Raw genomic sequence first — 17,965 nt, 5'->3', positions numbered from 1 at the left:
GCAATTATACAATAATCATGCTCAAGAGCGACTTTCCGCTTCCGTGCATAAGACTAAGATTGATATGGATATAATCTGAGATTTCGTGATGGTCTAAATGACTGAGGCGTTCACAGTCACGAAGTTAATTTCGATTTGCAATTGAATAAAATTCAATGCTTATTGATGCCTTGATTGACTGAAGAAAACAGCAGCGTTCGTATTTACACAATAAATTTCGATTTAATACTTAATTTGAATAAAATCTAATGCTTACTGATGGGTATTCATTGGCTGAAGACAACGAGAGCATTTATGTTAATTCCATTTGACTTATTTTCCATTGAATTTCTCACAAAGACGGAGGTGTATAAGAAATTTGGTAACATATCATTCTCAGTATTTCACTTCACAGGAATTTAATTTTCCCATATTAAACTGAAGATAAAGTATCAAAGCTAGTCTCAGCTTTTAATTACCACGCAGCCATGTTGAGCGCTCTTACATTCAATTACCAATTAATCGCATAGGTTTACAGGCGAATTCCCAGGATACGATCCTTTATTCACAAGAATAAGTCCCTTCTAAATGAACAATAAATAAGCGTAATGGCACGGAAAGCAAAACACCCGAGGATCGATTCTCGGCCCGGGAAAATTTTTTCCTGAAGTAAGCATTATACTATTCAACGCTACTTATTCGATTAATGAATTTAATGCCGATTCTGGATCGCACGCTACCGTGTCTTCGGATTTTTGCAGTCATTGGCTCCAACACTAATTACCTGAGCTTAAAATAATCGTTCATATTCGTTGAGTGTTTTAAATATGAAATTGTTCAAATATGAATAGTTGAATTAATTTTCGTCTGAAGACTTCCACAGCTTCTTTTATCTATGTTGTTGGTGGTTTTCGGGTATTGCTGTGTACAAAACATTTTAACTCGACGTTTCACTCCTCCTACTGGGAGCGTTATCAAGAGAATCATTCATTCTCTTCACGATTCATTGAGAAAGATTCATTCTCTTGATAACGCTCCCAGTAGGAGGAGTGAAACGTCGAGTTAAAATGTTTTGTACACAGCAATACCCGAAAACCACCAACAACATAGTTGAATTAATGTAATATAAAAGAAAAATTATTTGAAGAAATCGAGGTGACATATGCCTCGCTCGGATTACGATTGTCCGAGCGATCGTCCTAACGATAGTTGGCCGAACTGGTAGTGTGAATGTATGTCCTGACAATAGTTACCGTAGTTACGAACGCTGCCATTTTACGATGGTTAGACGCTGGGAGACCGGAAGAGGAACCCTTACCGAAAAAACTGTTGAAATTTCAACAGTTAAATGGGACCACTGTTGAATCCAACGGTAACTGCTGAATTCATCAATAACTTTTGGATTTATCTGTCACTGTTAGAGTTAACAGTTATTGTTAGTTTTAACAGTTACTGTTAGTTTTAACACTTACTGTTAGTTTTAACAGTGGCCCCAATTTACTGTTGAGTTGAACTGTTACTGTTGGATTCAACAGTGGTCCCATTTAACTGTTGAAATTTCAACAGTTTTTTCGCTAAGGGAAGCGACAAGAGAAAGACGATAAGTTCGTGAAGCTCCCTTCGCTCTATTAATTTCATGAATTTGTCCAAGCAAGGAAGAATATGGGCGGAAGAAAAATTATTCGTTAAATACACGTTGAACACAGTAATATCTTTACCCTGCATACCTCAGCAGCTTTGCTAACCGTCAATTTCTCGTTCACTTAATATGTCAGCACTAGAGGGCAGCACAGATTTTTACCAACGTTGTGTCAATGCATGATAGTTCCAACTATTGCTGGAAAAATCGTAATCTGAACGAGGCAATACCTTTTATATTGTTGGTTGGATTGTTTTTTTAGCAACATAGCAACTAACAAAGAAACTAAAAGACCTTACGAAAAGAATATAACATCAATTTTCTTTCTTCGTTTTTTTACATTTGAAATCTCTTTTAAAATGTTTTATCCGAAATTTTTGCACTGTAAAATTAATTTTTAATACTTGACCAGCCATTGTATTTATTGTACCTCTCATCTTTTCCTGTAATAAGCCTTGAAAATTGAAAATAAACTTCTGTAACGTGGGCAAGTATGTTATTATAAATGACCTAAACTTTAAAAATTCATATTTTCATATGAAGAAGTGGTCAAGAGCAAAGGAAGTATATAATATCTATATTATTTCTTGACTGCAACTCAGGATCATTTAAATTATGGCTTAAAGAAAATATCACACTTGCAATATCAGCGGAAATAGACTTCATCGATCATTAAAAGAAACGCTATAGCTAATGGAAGTTTTGACTCGGTGAAGCGCCCATGAAACCTTAACCGAAATAAACAACGTGGAATTAAATATTCAACTTCGGCTTCATCGATAAATACGATGGAGCTTGGCAGTGATGACCAAAGTCTCCTAGTATCTCATTAAATAGACTACACGTGAGAAGTGGAATTTTAGTTGAGCATATAATGCCTGCGAGAGGATAGTATAGAAATGACGGTGAAATCATTCAGGGGATGGTAACGTTGACACGTGGCGTCCATATGTCGAAGGAAAGGCGCCAACTCCTGGCCCAATCAGTGTTGGGTGAGCGGCTATCCATCCAAGGCCAAATTGAGTTAGCCGTCCCCGGTGGAGTGGGCGACGTGAAAATGACTCCGGGTGGCCTGATGCCTTCGCAGTTGATCGCTACTAACAAATGGAAGCCTGTGAGTCAAACTGAGCAAATCGGAGAACTCGTTTACCCATTTGGTAAGAGTTGGGGGCGAGGTTCGTCTTCGATTCATCTCACCGGATTTGTTCTCACCAGCTCAGACAGCCTTGTGCCGACTGGCAGGGGCGGAACGGCGAGAATTACCGCCAGGGTCCACGGCACTGCGGGGCCCCAGAACTGAAGTTCCCGCACGACCTTGGGGAGCCATCAACTCTTTTAGTACCTTCCATTTTCCTTGGACTTACGGAGAAAATTGAGATTAAATCTTTTGCGGAAATTTCAACTAGAATACTTTTTTCCTGATGCTCAAGATATTTTGAGAGAGCCTAATTATTATGGTAGAAGCGGTCTCAAGGATAAGATTATGGAAAAAGTCTGGCTGGCGCCACCGAAGATATTGTGGAAATATAAAGGAATTACGTTTATAAAATAACGTTTGAGCGTTAGAAATCCTTTAGAAAAATGATTCGAAACTTCTATGGCATGTATCATTTTTTTAAATTTTTTTGAACGCATTGGGTCCAGAAAACTGCTTTTCTTTTATTCTATTTTCAAATATTCAATCCATTGCTTCTTTTTCTAGCAAATACTTCCTCAGAAGCTTGGTCGGCTCTTCATGAGCAACTTCGTTTAATTGTGATACGACTCGTATAAACATTATACCACGTGCGATATAATATTCCAAACGCGCGCTCATATAGACTGAAAAAATGAAAGGGTAATTCAAATCCTTACTCGCTACCACGCCGCCATTAACGCGCAATCAGCCGTGTGATGCCGAGCTATTGAACAAAAAAGGCAGAAATACTTTCTTCTCATCAATCATTCACAAGCTCTGTTCCATTCACCGAAATAAATGGGATGGGAATTGAATTTAGAATTCCTGATTCCACAGGGGTACCGAAACTCGCAGCGGGCAGGGAGAGGGGCAAAAAACAAACGGGCGACAAAAGAGAGTGAAATTGAATTAATTATCGCCAAACAGTTGATAACACTGGAAATTTTTGAATTTGGCCTCCGTATCCCTGCCTGCTTCCCAAATTTAAGCGCGTAATCCCCTTTGTTTAACTCTCTTGTATGACTGATATGTTTTCAAGCATTTCGAATGTCAAATTAGCGCAGAATTCAAGTGTCACCAGAGTTTTCGCCGAAATATGGCAGTATAGCTGCCATTTTTAATTTTTAAATTCCCAATTCATGCGAATGTCCAGCTGTTTTATTCCCAATTATTTTTCGGTGAAATATCCAGTCATCAGTTCATTATACCCCGCCTTCTGGTAGCCAGCTTGTTATTAATCATGGAACCCTAATACAGTATCCCTACTGGTCCCTCACCAGTGAATCCTGATACAGCATCAACCTTGCAGAAGTTCCAATATGGCTTCCATAGAATTTCGTTGAATAACATTCATTACTTTCGAGACTACGGGGTTTTATCATGTTTTGCTGTAACTTGGGGGACAAGTGGTAAAAACGTTCCATTGAGATTTAATTTGATGATAATGATCATGGGTGTCTGATTCAGCATCCTTAGAAGTCTCTGATAATGGGATCATCGTACCCTGATACAGCTTGAGCCTGGGAAAAGTTCCAGTATAGCTTATTATTATTTTTATTTAATGGAATTTAGAATAATCAAATTTACTACTTTTTTACCACTCTAAGCAATTAAGATTTGACCATGGTTTGCAGAAACTTGGGGACGAACGGTAAAAAGATGACATTGACATTTATTTGGATGATAATAATCATGGGTCTCCACATAGGCGGATCTAGGGGGGGGGGGGAAGAGGGCACGGGGGCACGTGCCCCCCCTGAACCTTAAAAATATGTAAGATTTTTAATGCGGTCCCATTATCATTGCGTTCGTTTTGTAATTACGAGGTATCCTTGTGCCCCCCCAGAACAAAATCCTGGATACGGCCTTGCTTGTGTCCCTCCCAGAAAGAAATCCTGGATCCGCCCCTGGGTCCCTGGTTCAGCACCCCTACACGTTCCTAAGCACGGGACCCTGAAAGAGCTTCAACCTTGGAGAAGTTCCAACATAGATAATTTTTATTGATTTCAATGGAAATTCGTATAATGGTAATCATTATCTTGTATGATATGTGTCACGATGTGGTGGAGGTTCTCAATATTAGGCAGTTAAATGAAATATTGCAATTTTTCATTTAATTTATGTGACATTCATTACTTTCAAACAAGCGAAATGTCAATTTTGCGCAGAATTCAAGTGTAAAGAGAGATAAAAAATAAACATGGCAGTAATATGAAAATAAACATTTTTTTAATTTTTCGCCTTTATTTTAATTCCCAGTCGTTTAATGTACAGCCAGCAGTCCTTAATTTTTTTAGCGGAACTGCCATGTTTAATCTTTTCAGCTAAAAGTCCAGTAAATAGTCCGATATACTCCACCTTATGGTGGTCGGGTTTTTATTAATCATGGGACCCTGAGACAGCATTCCAATATGTCCCAGATCACGATGTACTCGATGGTTCGAAACATGTCGTACGGATGAAATAAATCAGTGGAAATCAACGAAGTCTCCTTTACATTTCCGATTAATTATTTTGTATTATATGCGGCAGTATGTGGTGGAGGTTCTCAATATCAGGTAGTTAAATGAAATATCGTAATGTTTAAGGAAAAAGTCTCCCATGGCCGTAACGTAGGGATCACAAACATTTTTTTTGTACCTATGACATGATCTCTACGATACGGATCCCATTGGAGACTTTTTTCACGATTTAAGCCATAGGGTTCACTTTACCTGTTCTATCGCAATGTTTCACTTGACTAATTTGACATTCATTACTTTTGGAACCACTTTGAGCAAATGAGGTTCGATCATGATTTGCGGAAACTTAAACGTGCCTTTGAGATTTAATTTGATGATAATGATCCTCCAAAAGAACATGGAAAAGTCCCAAACCTCGACGTACGCGGTGTGAGTGAAAGCTCCAAACAGTGGTGTGGAAGCAAAAGCCTTTTAAGTAAAATGACTGGCGACGTTATCGCGAAAGAAAGAACTTCCGCCGAAAATTAGCGAGGCCGAAACTTGTCACTTGCCGCGCTCCATCAATCACAACGAGAAGAAGCCGCACCCAAAGCGGTTTCGCTCGCAGCCGATAAGCGAAAATGAATTTCGAATGATTTACCTCCTTATTCGGCGGCGGCAGCTGTCGCTTGAAGATCGCAAAAGCGCTTGAAAGAAGGCTGTCAACGGGCGCCGCAGGAAGTGATGGATGGAATGGACTTCCGGTTTCCCTTTTTCCGCCCCTGGGAAAAAGCAATTTGTCAAGGTTAGGCACCAGTCAAACTTTTCACGAGAAAAATAATCAACTGTAAATTGTAAATAACAGGGAAAAACACAACGAAAAGCAGTTGAGAGACAGATAGTGTGCATCGAAGGCATTAGGTTTTTCACTACGTAAGGAAAGACTAATAAGTGCAATACAACTGATCGCAGAAAATTATACGAGGTTGCAATTCATTGAATCAAATATAATTTTAATATCGAACCGAACGAATGACATAAATAGTCCATATTACCTGATGAAAATGTTTTTTTTTTTTACAAATTTGATTAAAAAATTGGTGGAATAGTTGAATGATTTAGACAGCACACAGGCAGGAAAAAAGAGTTGAACAGCACGATGTCAGGACAAATGCACAAAAAGACGGTGGCAAATTATAAGTTGTATTCCTTTACCTAAAGAGGAATTTAGAGAACACTTTACACTTTCATTCGTCCATTCTGAGTCTTTCGAATTGTTGGCGTTGATCCACGTTTCATCCAGAAAAAATAACTTTTTTATAATCTCTATCGTAACAGGCTCAACTTTGTGGAGGTTCATTCTAATAAATAAAAGCGAACAAACTATGTATAAATCCACCAATTTATTTTTGTGGTACTACTAGTTTCAACGCAGCGGCGTCATCATCAGGTACAAAGACTACAAAGAAACAAACATCCTTATATATCATTTTCATTCATTTATACATCATTATCATTATATATCATCCTCATAACTTTTTTATAGTCGATTTCCCGAATTTTCGCTAATATCGACACCTAGCAAGAGCAACTGAGGCTTTCTTCATGAGTACTTTTCTATTGTTTAATTTCTTCCATTTAAATCCGATAGTTTTTAAATATTTTGCCACTGATCATATACAACCTACAAACAAACCCGCTGTTTGTTTGCTGTACGGCCACGCGGGAGGCTTCAACGGCTGGATCGACTCGCCACCTCAGATATTCCAGTAAAAAAAACCGTCGAATATCACGAGGAAATGAATGCCGAAGTCTTTGAGGGTTGTTTTTTTTTAAGTTCTCCTGAATTCTATTCCAGCTGGTTCGACAATAGTGATGGACAACGCACCTTATCATTCTCAAATAGCCAACAAAGCGCCAAGAAGGTTTGGAATGGCTGAAAACTCGCGGCATTGCATATTCACCAGACATGCGGAAGCCAGAACTATACAGCCTTGTAAAGCTGCATAACGAACAAAGAAAATCGTACGCAATAGATAAGGAGGCCTCTAAACTTGGGTTTAAAGTAATCAGACTGCCACCGTACCACTGCAACTACAATCCAATGGAGCTTGTTTGGTCAACTTTGAAAAGGTATGTAGCAGCAAGGATTACTACGTTTAAATTGAACGATGTTATCGATTATAGGCAAGATACTTGAGCATATCGTCGTTAGCAATATCATGACTTTCTTGGAAGGACGTAACTTCCTCCATGACCGTCAGCACGGATTCCGAAAAGGTAGATCATGCGAAACACAGCTCGCGCTCTTTCTTCACGACGTTATAAAATCTGGTGAATCGAAAAGGCAAGTTGACGCACTATTTCTAGATTTTAAGAAAGCTTTCGACACTGTACCTCACAACAAACTTTTATACAAATTACAGTCATGCGGATCAAACGAGACAGTTGTAAACTGGATACGCGACTTCCTCAGAGATCGTAAACAAAAAGTTGTTCTTGACGGAATTAGCTCCGATGTAGTAAAAGTTACATCAGGTGTTCCATAAGGAAGCGCAATCGGCCCCCTGTTGTTCATTATATACATTAATGATCTTTGCTCCCGCATTAGCAGTAAAATACGTTTATTTGCTGACGACGCTGTCATCTATCGCGAAATTAGTGATCACTCAGACTATGAAATTCTATCATCTGACTTAAACAACGTTCATTTGTGGAGCCAAGAGTGGGGACTCGAACTTAATCTGAGCAAATGCATGGCGGTACATTTCTTGCGGAATTCGTCCAACTCTGACCATGTTTATGCAGTGGATGGCATTAACATAAAGGCAACAGGCGCAGTGAAGTACCTGGGAGTTACGATAACCTCGAACCTCACGTGGGGAACACGTATAAAGAATATTTGCGGCATAGCGCTGATGAAATTAGGATTCGTCAAGCGTATTGTGGGAAGATTTTCGGATGAGAAAGTAAAAGAAAGGTGGTATTTCGCTCTCGTCCGACCGCACCTTGAATATGCAGCGAGCATATGGGATCCGGTGCAGAAAGACTTAATCCGCGAACTGAATAAAATTCAAAGGAAGGCAGCGCGTTTCGTCAAAAACTGCTACGGGCGTACAGACAGTGTTACCCTGATGTTAAGCGAATTAGGCTGGGAGCCGTTGGAGACTCGGAGGCTGCGCTCTAGGCTTAGATTGCTTGAACAATTGAAAATGGATATCTTTAAGAGCGACACAGAGAACATAATATTAGAGCCACACTATATTTCCAGGTCCGATAGAAGCGATAAATTAAGAGAGATGTTTTGCCGAACGGATAGATATGCGAATTCGTTTTTCCCCCGAACCATAAAGGACTTTAGTAAACGCTAGTCCCAACCTCGTTAGAGCCCTTCATTTTTTATTTTTTTTACAGCTGTAAACGGCTGGTGTCCTAACACCCCCTGTCACACGCCTTTTAGGCGGCTTGCGGGGTATTATGTAGATGTTGATGTTCAGGATTTGTTTATGGAAGCCATAGGCGGACCTAGGGGGTGGGGGGCACGGGGGCACGTGCCCCCCCAGACCCTTATAAATATGCATGATTTTTAATACGGTCCCATTATTATTGCGTGCGTAATGTATTACGAGGTATCGTTGTGCTCCCCCCTAGAACAAAATCCCGGCTACGGCCTTGCTTGTGCCCCCCCCCCCCCAGAAAGAAATCCTGGATCAGCCCCTGATGGAAGCTGTAAACTCCATCACCTCAGACGATTGGCGCAAATTCGTTGAACACGTCAAGAAAGAAGTCGAGACAGACGGGACAAACGAAGGACTTGATAACATCAGTGTCCAAGAACTACTAATTAATCTGGCCTCTAGAGAATCGGACGACAGTGATTGGGATATCAGCGATGGCGATAACGGTCTGGGACGGTCAACTCTGAAGTAATCTGGTAAAATAATAAACCAGTATATAATTTCAAATGCAATCAAACATTTCATCGAACCTAATATTATTTTAAAAAGGTTATAAATGTGATAATAGTACAGTAAAACAAAGACATTATCTTAAAATTTACAGCGGCTTCAAAAGATTTAATTTGATACTCGAAGAGTAATATGGTATTATATCCTCTTTATCAGTGATCACAATAAGGTTGTCAGGATTACGAAATAGTTAGTACAGTAACATTTCAATGTATGCTTCAAAAAATTACGCCTGGTAAAAGAATTAAGTAACTCAAATATTTTAGATTTGTATTTAGCGTGATTTTGTTTTATTGCAGAGTCACAAATAACATCGCAGATAAATGGAAAACGCTCAGCTTCTAGAAAGTATACCTTGGCTTAAAGATGTGTACTGGGAGAAATATAAAATAATGTAGGTAGATATTAATAAAATTATTTCATGTTTGGCTGATTACATAGTATGCGATAACATCGTTTTATATTACTCAACCTTATTTCAAAGCACTCTTAAAATAATATTGTATCAATATTAGGATATTATGAGAAATATAAAACATTTTAAAAATCATACAGTATAACGGTTAAAAAATTACTTTCAACCATTTCGTTATTTATAAACGGAGCACTTCGGGTTTTATATCATTATTCTTAGTTTTTTTTAGTACTCAACAAATATACTATTTAGATTGAGATATTATGAGAAAGTAAAACGTTAATAATTCTATCAGAAGTCTAGTTGCCTTCGTCGGGGGGAGGAAAGGGCGGCTCAGGTAGTTCGCGGGCCCGAGCGCCACCTTACCGTATACAGACTATAGTAAATTTGAATATCCCTATGGTCGCTTCTTTTGGCCTTCTCACTTCTTTTGGCCCGAGGCATAGATAGATAAAGTATTTTGTACGCGAAAACGCAGGCGCTTCCACCAGACGTTTTACTTGGGGAGAATCACCATGGTGATCGCATGGGTCGGTCTTTATAAACATTTTATGATTGATCGGAGAAAATGTTTGAGGGCAGCCTGGCCTAGGGTGAGTGTCCCGTGGAGTGCGGAGGGATTTATGATAGCGGAATGGCACCGCCTCTTGCGAGAGGCAAGTCAGCATGCATAACTCTGCCAACCTCCAATTGGACGCACTCAGGGTTTATACACGCTGTCCTCACCTTTTGGATTATTGTTTAATTTTAATTTTTAATAATTTGATAGCATGAATAAGTCCTTTATACTCAATATGGAGGTCATCGTTTCGAAGCCTGATGACGACTGGCAATTTATTTCACGCTATTCTTTTTATTGAACATTATTTTAAAACTGTACTTACTACGTCTTGCCTTTAAAATTTTTGATGTAAGTTTTTTTCGTGGAATATTGCTCTTTGATTTAATTTTGGATATTTTTAACCACTCTTAAATGAGAATACGAATATTCCAACGATCCTGATCCTGTGTTTAAACTGTCATTGAGAAGTAACTCTGCAAATAGCTTATTACAGTGTACCGGGACTATCCACGGTGATAACTTTTTACGGAGTCACCCGCAATGCACAGATAGTGCGAAAAATCCACAGAGGAAAAATCATTCGCCTTGACCGGGATCCGAACCCGGATCCCTCGATTTCCGGCCGAGTGCTTTAGCCAGTTAAACTACCGAGGCGTCATTCTCCCCTGTGGAAATTTGTGGACTATGCCGGACAAGGTAGTATGGACTGCTGAGCATATGATGCGACTAGCAGCCCAGGTCGTGCGCATGGCGCCACAGCCGGAGAGCAAAGCCCGAACTTTGAACACTAGAGCATCCCGGTCAAGGCGAATGATTTTTCCTCTGTGGATTTTTCGCACTATCTGCGAATAGCTCTTTTATACACGTTTCATATTAACACTTTAAAGAACATAAAACTCTCTTACTAACCAATACATTCCACATCATTGAACCACTTAGGATTTTGCGATGCATGAGAGGAAGAATATAGAAGGGATGCACCGAGCGCGTGCATCTTCCCTCTCAAGAATCGCTTCCTTCCTTATTTTGCTTAACCGCGGCACTGACTGTGAGTTCCACGATACCCCCGATACGCCTTTTTCAAAGACTCAGACAAGTCAGATGTGTAATATTACCCATACATTGTAATCTGATATTTTTTCTCGGTGACCTAATTGTGGTCTCAACACTCTCAACTACCCAGAAACACAGCTGCGGGGATATCGGGTTTCGGTGGTGAACTGGAGACTTACGTAAGAGTGTAGGAGGGAAAAAATGGCTAAGCGTGCGTCAGAAGTGAGAGAAAAGAGACGCGACCAGATCCCAAGGAATACACTGGAGGGGGCACCACTGGTTTCGAGCGTGGAGCGAAGTGTGGCCGGAATGGGGGTGCTTGGGTAGGACGAGCCACGCCCACTTTGACCAAAATATTGACAATCCCATAAGGATCAATGATTACTATTTGGTGAAATTTTTGGTCATAAATCGTTAACACATTAAAATAAACTATGGAACGCTCAATGTTTACCCTGTTTTTTTCTTACTTCTTTGGTAGACTTCGCGAAGTTATGACTCAAACATCTTTTCAAAGGGGAAAATTATCATCAATCACCACGGTTACGTTCAAGAACCAGCTCAGCTGAAAATAAACTTTTACGAGAGTAAACTAGTCATTTACCAGCACTTATACTGATATTTAATTTTATTATAGCCAACGGAAATCTAACAATTACAGTAATAAAGTATATTATCAAGGATATCCCCGCCAGTAAAGTGGCAAACAGACACAGAGTTTATACATTAATAAAAGTATCGCGAATGATGGGAAAATGCGATGACAATCACCGGCGAAGTACTAAGGATCATGGTACATGGTACTTAGATCAAGTTTTTACTTAATGTAGTTAATTTTCAGAACAAAACTTAGCCTCCTCAAAATATCTGTCGGAGACTCAAGTCCAAAAATTGTCAAAACAAGATGGCGGGACTTTGACCACGCTAAAAACTCGGAAAGTGCCTTCAGATATTTACAACCTCCTTGCCAGCGTCTCAGCGCAACCCTGCATCTTCACGATAGACGCGAGCACTGTGGAGCCCCCCAAGCAAGGGGCCCTCGGATATCGCCGACCAGCCGACCTGGCCAGACCGCACCTGGGTGTTAGGATACCAGACGTTAACAAATAAAAAGGAAGTGCTCTAAGGAAATTACGACTGGCATTCATTGAAATCCTTTATGGTTCGGGGGTAAAAACGAATTCCCATGCATATCCATTCGGCAAAATATCTTTCTTATTTTATTGTTTCTGTCGCACCTTGAAATATAGTGAGGCTCTAATATAATGTTCCCCGTGTCGCTCTAAAAGATATCTTTTCTCAATTGCTCAAGCGGCTGCCAGCCTAACTCGCCTAGGATCTGCGTAACGCTTTGTGTACGCCCGTAGCAGTGTTTGACGAGCCGCGCAGCTTCCCTTTGTATTTAATAGATTTCACGGATTTAGTCTTTCTGCGCCGGAGCTCAAATGCTCGTTGCATATTCAAGGTTTGGCCGGACGAGTGAGAAAGCGGACGGAATTCCAGAAACCTTATTTTGCCTTCGTAAATAGATAAAGGGTCGATGTTGCTACCCATGGGCCTCGGGGGCGACCATGTCCGGGCTCCAAAAGGAAAATTTCTCCTTTAAAAAGTAATGGAGAAATTTTGGTCAGAACCATTGAAAAGTGAAATAAAATATTTACTTTAGCCTTTTTTTTATAATTCAAACAAAACACTTCACACACACCAATGATTTCTACCACTAAGTCATTTTCATCATCCCTTTTTCCACCACTAATTCCGGAACTATCCGAGTGATTCAGGATAAATACTGAAAGATTAACAAATAAAATTTGCTATACTTCACAGTCGTAGTAGTACTCTGTGGCATACAACATGGTTCATTTTTGGATCCATCATTTGACGAAGTGAACTCGTGAACCATTGATTTTATTTTATTTATTAAAAAAAAAAATAATATTTGCCTTTATTTACAAATATAAACTTGGTCCTTCTAAGCCATATGGCTTGTCAGAAGGTTCCAGTTATTCAATACAACATGTGGCACATTGACGGCATAGCATTTATATTACAAGTTTCAACTTCAACTTTAGGGGATTTTAAACAAAACTATGATAATTTAATATATTTTGTACATTTCAGATTAAAATAAAGAAATTACAAGTATTATTATTATTACTATTGAAAATTAAATTCATTGTTGGCTATTGACAGCAGTGGCGTAACTAGGAATATGCTTTCGGGGGGTGGGGATCAGATGGTCTGGGGCGGGAAAATTTTTGAAAAATGACATGCCTGAATATATATTTTACATCATTTTGGCACAAAAAAATTAAATTTAAGCAGATGCAGTTATTATATTTCAAAACTAGGCAATATTTTTAAATAACTTTTTTATTTCTCTGATGCTTTGGGGGAGATCTATCCCCTTATCCCCCCATAGTTACGCCACTGATTGACAGAGATTATTAAATGTCAATATATCGAAAAATAGAGTATCAGAGAATTGGTGATCATGGGCGAGTGGGCTCCTCAGCAGATTTGTCCTGGGTAGTCGCTACAAGAGAAAATAATTTTAGGGGGCCAGAAGCCCCCATATTCCCTGGATAAAGTTACAAACCTTTGCCGTTGGTGGAAACTGTTGCTATTTATTTTTGAAGCTAAAATTAGGAGGGTAAATTAAATAGAACATTTTTCCTCGGCGAAAATCTATTCGAATTCAACTATCAATTTCATGAATTCAGCATCGAATTGGGGTTGGAGTGAACCTCTCACTCACTGAATGATTTGACACGAATGTTTTTTTTTGGATCTCGTTGAGAATTGAGCTTACTCCAGACTAGCCACCGGATCGTGCATTGGCATGGCAGTTTCAGGAGGCGAGCGACAGCTGAAGTCATTTGCGTCATGAGAGAAGGGTAGCCTATATTCAACCATAAAAGGATAATTAAAAATATACACATAGCGAGCGAGAAAAGCTTAAATCCTAGGAATAAAAGCAAAGTCACGGACAGACCTGTTTTGGGAATAATAATCTTCCCATTGTTTATTTTCCGAGTATAGTTTATTTTGCTTTTTCACACCTTTTAGCAAACGGACCGAGCTTCTCCGTCTAAAGTTCACTTAAATGGCATCACCAAGAGCATCTAAGCGTGAGGAGGCCGTCAGAAAAACAAACAGCGAGAATGTCAGTATCGACGTATCGCTTCGAAATAATATTTCCCGGTATTGGATATAAAGGTCATTTACGCCGAAGGGGTATGGAATAAGGGAGGGTAGGGAATGAAGGGAGGAGAGAAATCTAGTATCGGAATTAGCCTGCTCTTCTACATCTAAATATTACCCCGTAAGCCGCCTAAATATAAGGCGTGTGATGAGCGGTGCTAGGACATACGTTTAAAAATAAAAAGTAAATGCTCTAATACAATTACGCTTCTTATTTATTAAAGTCCTTTATTTTTTGGATGGGGATACGAATTCCCATACCTATACGTTCGGCAAAATATCTCTCTTAATTTATTCCTTCTGTCGGACCTGAAAATAATATTGAGGTTCTAATATGACGTTATCCATGTCGGTCTGAATGATATCTATTCTCAATTGCTCAAGTAAGCCCAAGTGGCTCCCAGCCTAATCCCTTAAAAAATGCGTGTGAAAACTAGGAACTACTGGTTGGGAAGTCAACACTAGCCACCGCCTAGCAATTCGAAGATAATGGGAACCTAAGAAGGCTTCACTCAGGATTTGAACCGATTAAACTTTTATCATCAACCCACATGGCAAACACACTCCCTGTTGAATTTGTTCACGCATAAATTGTACTGCAAGGATAAAATTCGCTTTTGAAACGCCTCACAAAATTATATACATCAAGAATAAAGTTCGATATGAAAAAAAATATCTGGCCTGCACTTTGTTCCGTAAAACTCATCCCAAAGTTCGCTATGAGAGGATGACTTGGTGGTATAATTTGCTAACACGCCTAATCGGGAGATTCTGGCTCGTATCCAGGTAAAGCCAAACCTTTTTTCATGGTGAACTAAATCCTAGATTTATACACTTCGCATTGGGTGCGCTTGACTGCGTACAAAGTCAATTGTTTCGCACAGTAGTTTTCAAAGTATTCCTAGCGCGGCGATGGATTCAGAGAGATAGACTTTTATCGAATATTTTGAGGCATAATTTGTAACTGCTTTCATTTCCAATATCACAGCTCGTTGTCATAGGACCTGCATCACAAAAATATATAGCGTGTTTATGTTTACCTATATCGTTCCCACGATTGCCAAACGTTGCGCTGTTGCGCTGCAATCGCTCCATACGAAAATGCGTTCTGATTGGCTGATATGGGGTTTTAGTGACGGTTTCAGCGACGAAAAAAGTGACGGGAATCCTCATCATTGGAGTGATCGCGAAAAACAATTGCGCGCGACGATCATTTCCGAGTGATCACTCGAAAATGACGAAAAAATGATCGCGTGATTCAGGGTATACATTACCAACAATATACATTTTGGTATACCGACGTCGTTACAATTTATTTCTTCGTGGGATTAGGTACGCTTTGATTGTCAGCGACGAAAGTGGTGACTTTTGTGAATGAATTCAAATGCGCGGTGGGCATGAGCTTTTGCATTCTTAATTTTGGTATACTGCAGCCCAAAATTTCAACTGGCTTCCCACGCTAATTTCCACCAATGCTAATTTTACCTCCTTGTGGCTCTTCTTCCCATATTATTCTTGATCCGCCTAAGGTATTTGGTCTTCCTCCGGGGACTTATCCATCAATTATTCTTTCCATTGCGTTTCCTACGCAACTGCTGTGCCTGTCCTTGGTACTTATCCCTTGATCTTCCTCTGGGAACTTCTCCATCAATTTTTCCTTCCGTTATATTTCCCACGAAACTGCTATGCCTCATCACGGAGCTAATCCGCCGAGTTCTTCTTTGGCATACAGTGTCCTAAGTGTCCTTTCTTTTCCAATTCTTCCATTCACCTCCTCGTTTTTCACCGAGTGTGTCCATTGTATCTTCAGCATACTTCTAAGGCATCAGGCCTCAAAGGCCTCTATTCTTCTCCAAACATTATTTTTTAATAGTCAAAGTTTCTGCCCCGTAGAGTGCCACTGCCCAAAGGAATTATTTCACGTACTGCTTCCCATATAACCCAACGATTTGATCTTTGGATTTTTCTCTTTCATAGAAAAATATTCCAAAATCGTTGGCACAACAAATTATGGTTTTGCGGGTAGTGTGCCCTGGTTGCTTTCGTAGCGCCGAGAGTATTACCCTATCCCGCCCTACCATTCCTATCCCTACCCTGGAGGCGCCGTTGGTCTCCTATCGCGGCGCGGCGGCGCATCCATCCTTTTTTCCTTCCCAATCCACTCCCCTCCCCGGATGCGCGGAAGTATAAGTCGTAGCACTGGGTCCCGGCCCCGGTGCGTTGTAACCCACAGAGGACACCCATCGGGTCCTGATTCTATGTTTCCATATCGATGACTAAGTTCTAACAACACGTATCTCAAAATCTCGAATACACGTATATTAGTTGTATGCCAAAGGCCCTATGTATTCTAAAATCCTTGGCCGACATTAAAAGATTAGTGAAAGAATGGTTTTAAGTGAACTGTAAACTTGTAATTTCCTTAATTTTATCGGAGATGTACAAATTATAATAAAATTCACATATTTTTGTTTCAAAGCTCCTAAAACTTTTTGTGCAATGTTATTGCTTTTCTTGCATATGAAGTTGTAACTTGTAATGTAATATAAATGCTATGCTTTCAATGTTGCCACTATTTAGGATAAATGGAACCTTCTGACAAGCCATGTGGCTTAGAAGGACCAAGTTTGCATATGCTAATAAAGGCAAAATATGTTTAAAAAAAGCAAATTTTCAGGAGAGCAAAAAAAAAACTATTTACATTTTTGATTGTAGGTAAGTATATAATTTTAATTGAAATTAAAAACCAAAAGTGCATGAAACTGAAAAAGAAGCATACATTTGCAAATAAAGAGTTGTTTTTTGCTTGACTTTTATTGTTTTTTAACAGTATTAGCAGTGTTAACTCAGACCGGCCAAATTTTAAGATACGTGTTGTTAGAACTTAGCCATCGATATACTTTTTGAGCGCAGTTTGGTTGGTTACCATCTCATTTTGTTGACTATCGGAGTTCCAAATTTTAAAAATAAACTTTATATTTCAAACGAGTATATAGCGGGCGAATCGAAGATAATACTGGAGAGTCACACTGTGCCCAAAAAAAACTATAAACGGAAAGTTTTCGCGGTCAACTAAAAATATCCACGCGTCGAGCAGAGTGGGTCAGACGAGCCATTCTCCTCTCTCGCATGTCGTCCGTCATCCGTTAAAAGATGGCGTCCCCAAAGTGTAACAAAGTTTAGTGGCTCCATCTATGCGGCTGAAAGTTTCGGAGGAAGTTCGACTGAGCACATAAGCCCTCTGGGGCATTTCTTAACAAGAGTGGGGTAAATGTTGACGGAACCTTACCCATTTGATACCTAGGGCCCGCACTAATTACCATTAAGTTAGGCGAAAACTGTTTCCCCACACCGTTTTAGAGTAGTTGGACGAGAAGCGAGGAAGTAAATAAGGCTGGAGTGAATCACAGTGAGTCTTAAGAATCACTAGGTATCTCAATTTACTGTAAGTGAAACATAAATATCTCTCAAAAAAGAGAAAATCATAAGAATAAACTTGATTATTTAAGATAGGAGTAACGAATTTT

The 17,965-nt window shown here is 39.6% G+C and overlaps 1 long non-coding RNA gene across 1 annotated transcript in view; it reads right to left on the bottom strand.

Moving 5' to 3' along the window:
* The window catches only part of LOC124163872, a 208,489-nt gene that overhangs the window by 75,767 nt on the left and 114,757 nt on the right, over positions 1-17,965 (bottom strand). Inside the window, exon 2 of the long non-coding RNA XR_006865859.1 lies at positions 5,898-6,018. This is a non-coding gene — a long non-coding RNA (uncharacterized LOC124163872). The remainder of the gene's footprint in view (positions 1-5,897; positions 6,019-17,965) is intronic.

The sequence above is a fragment of the Ischnura elegans genome, chromosome 8 (assembly GCF_921293095.1).
Source record: "Ischnura elegans chromosome 8, ioIscEleg1.1, whole genome shotgun sequence".
Taxonomy (NCBI): Eukaryota; Metazoa; Arthropoda; class Insecta; order Odonata; family Coenagrionidae; genus Ischnura; species Ischnura elegans.
The sequence above is the reverse complement of the archived record's forward strand: the minus strand, read 5'-3'. Positions and strand labels throughout refer to the sequence as shown.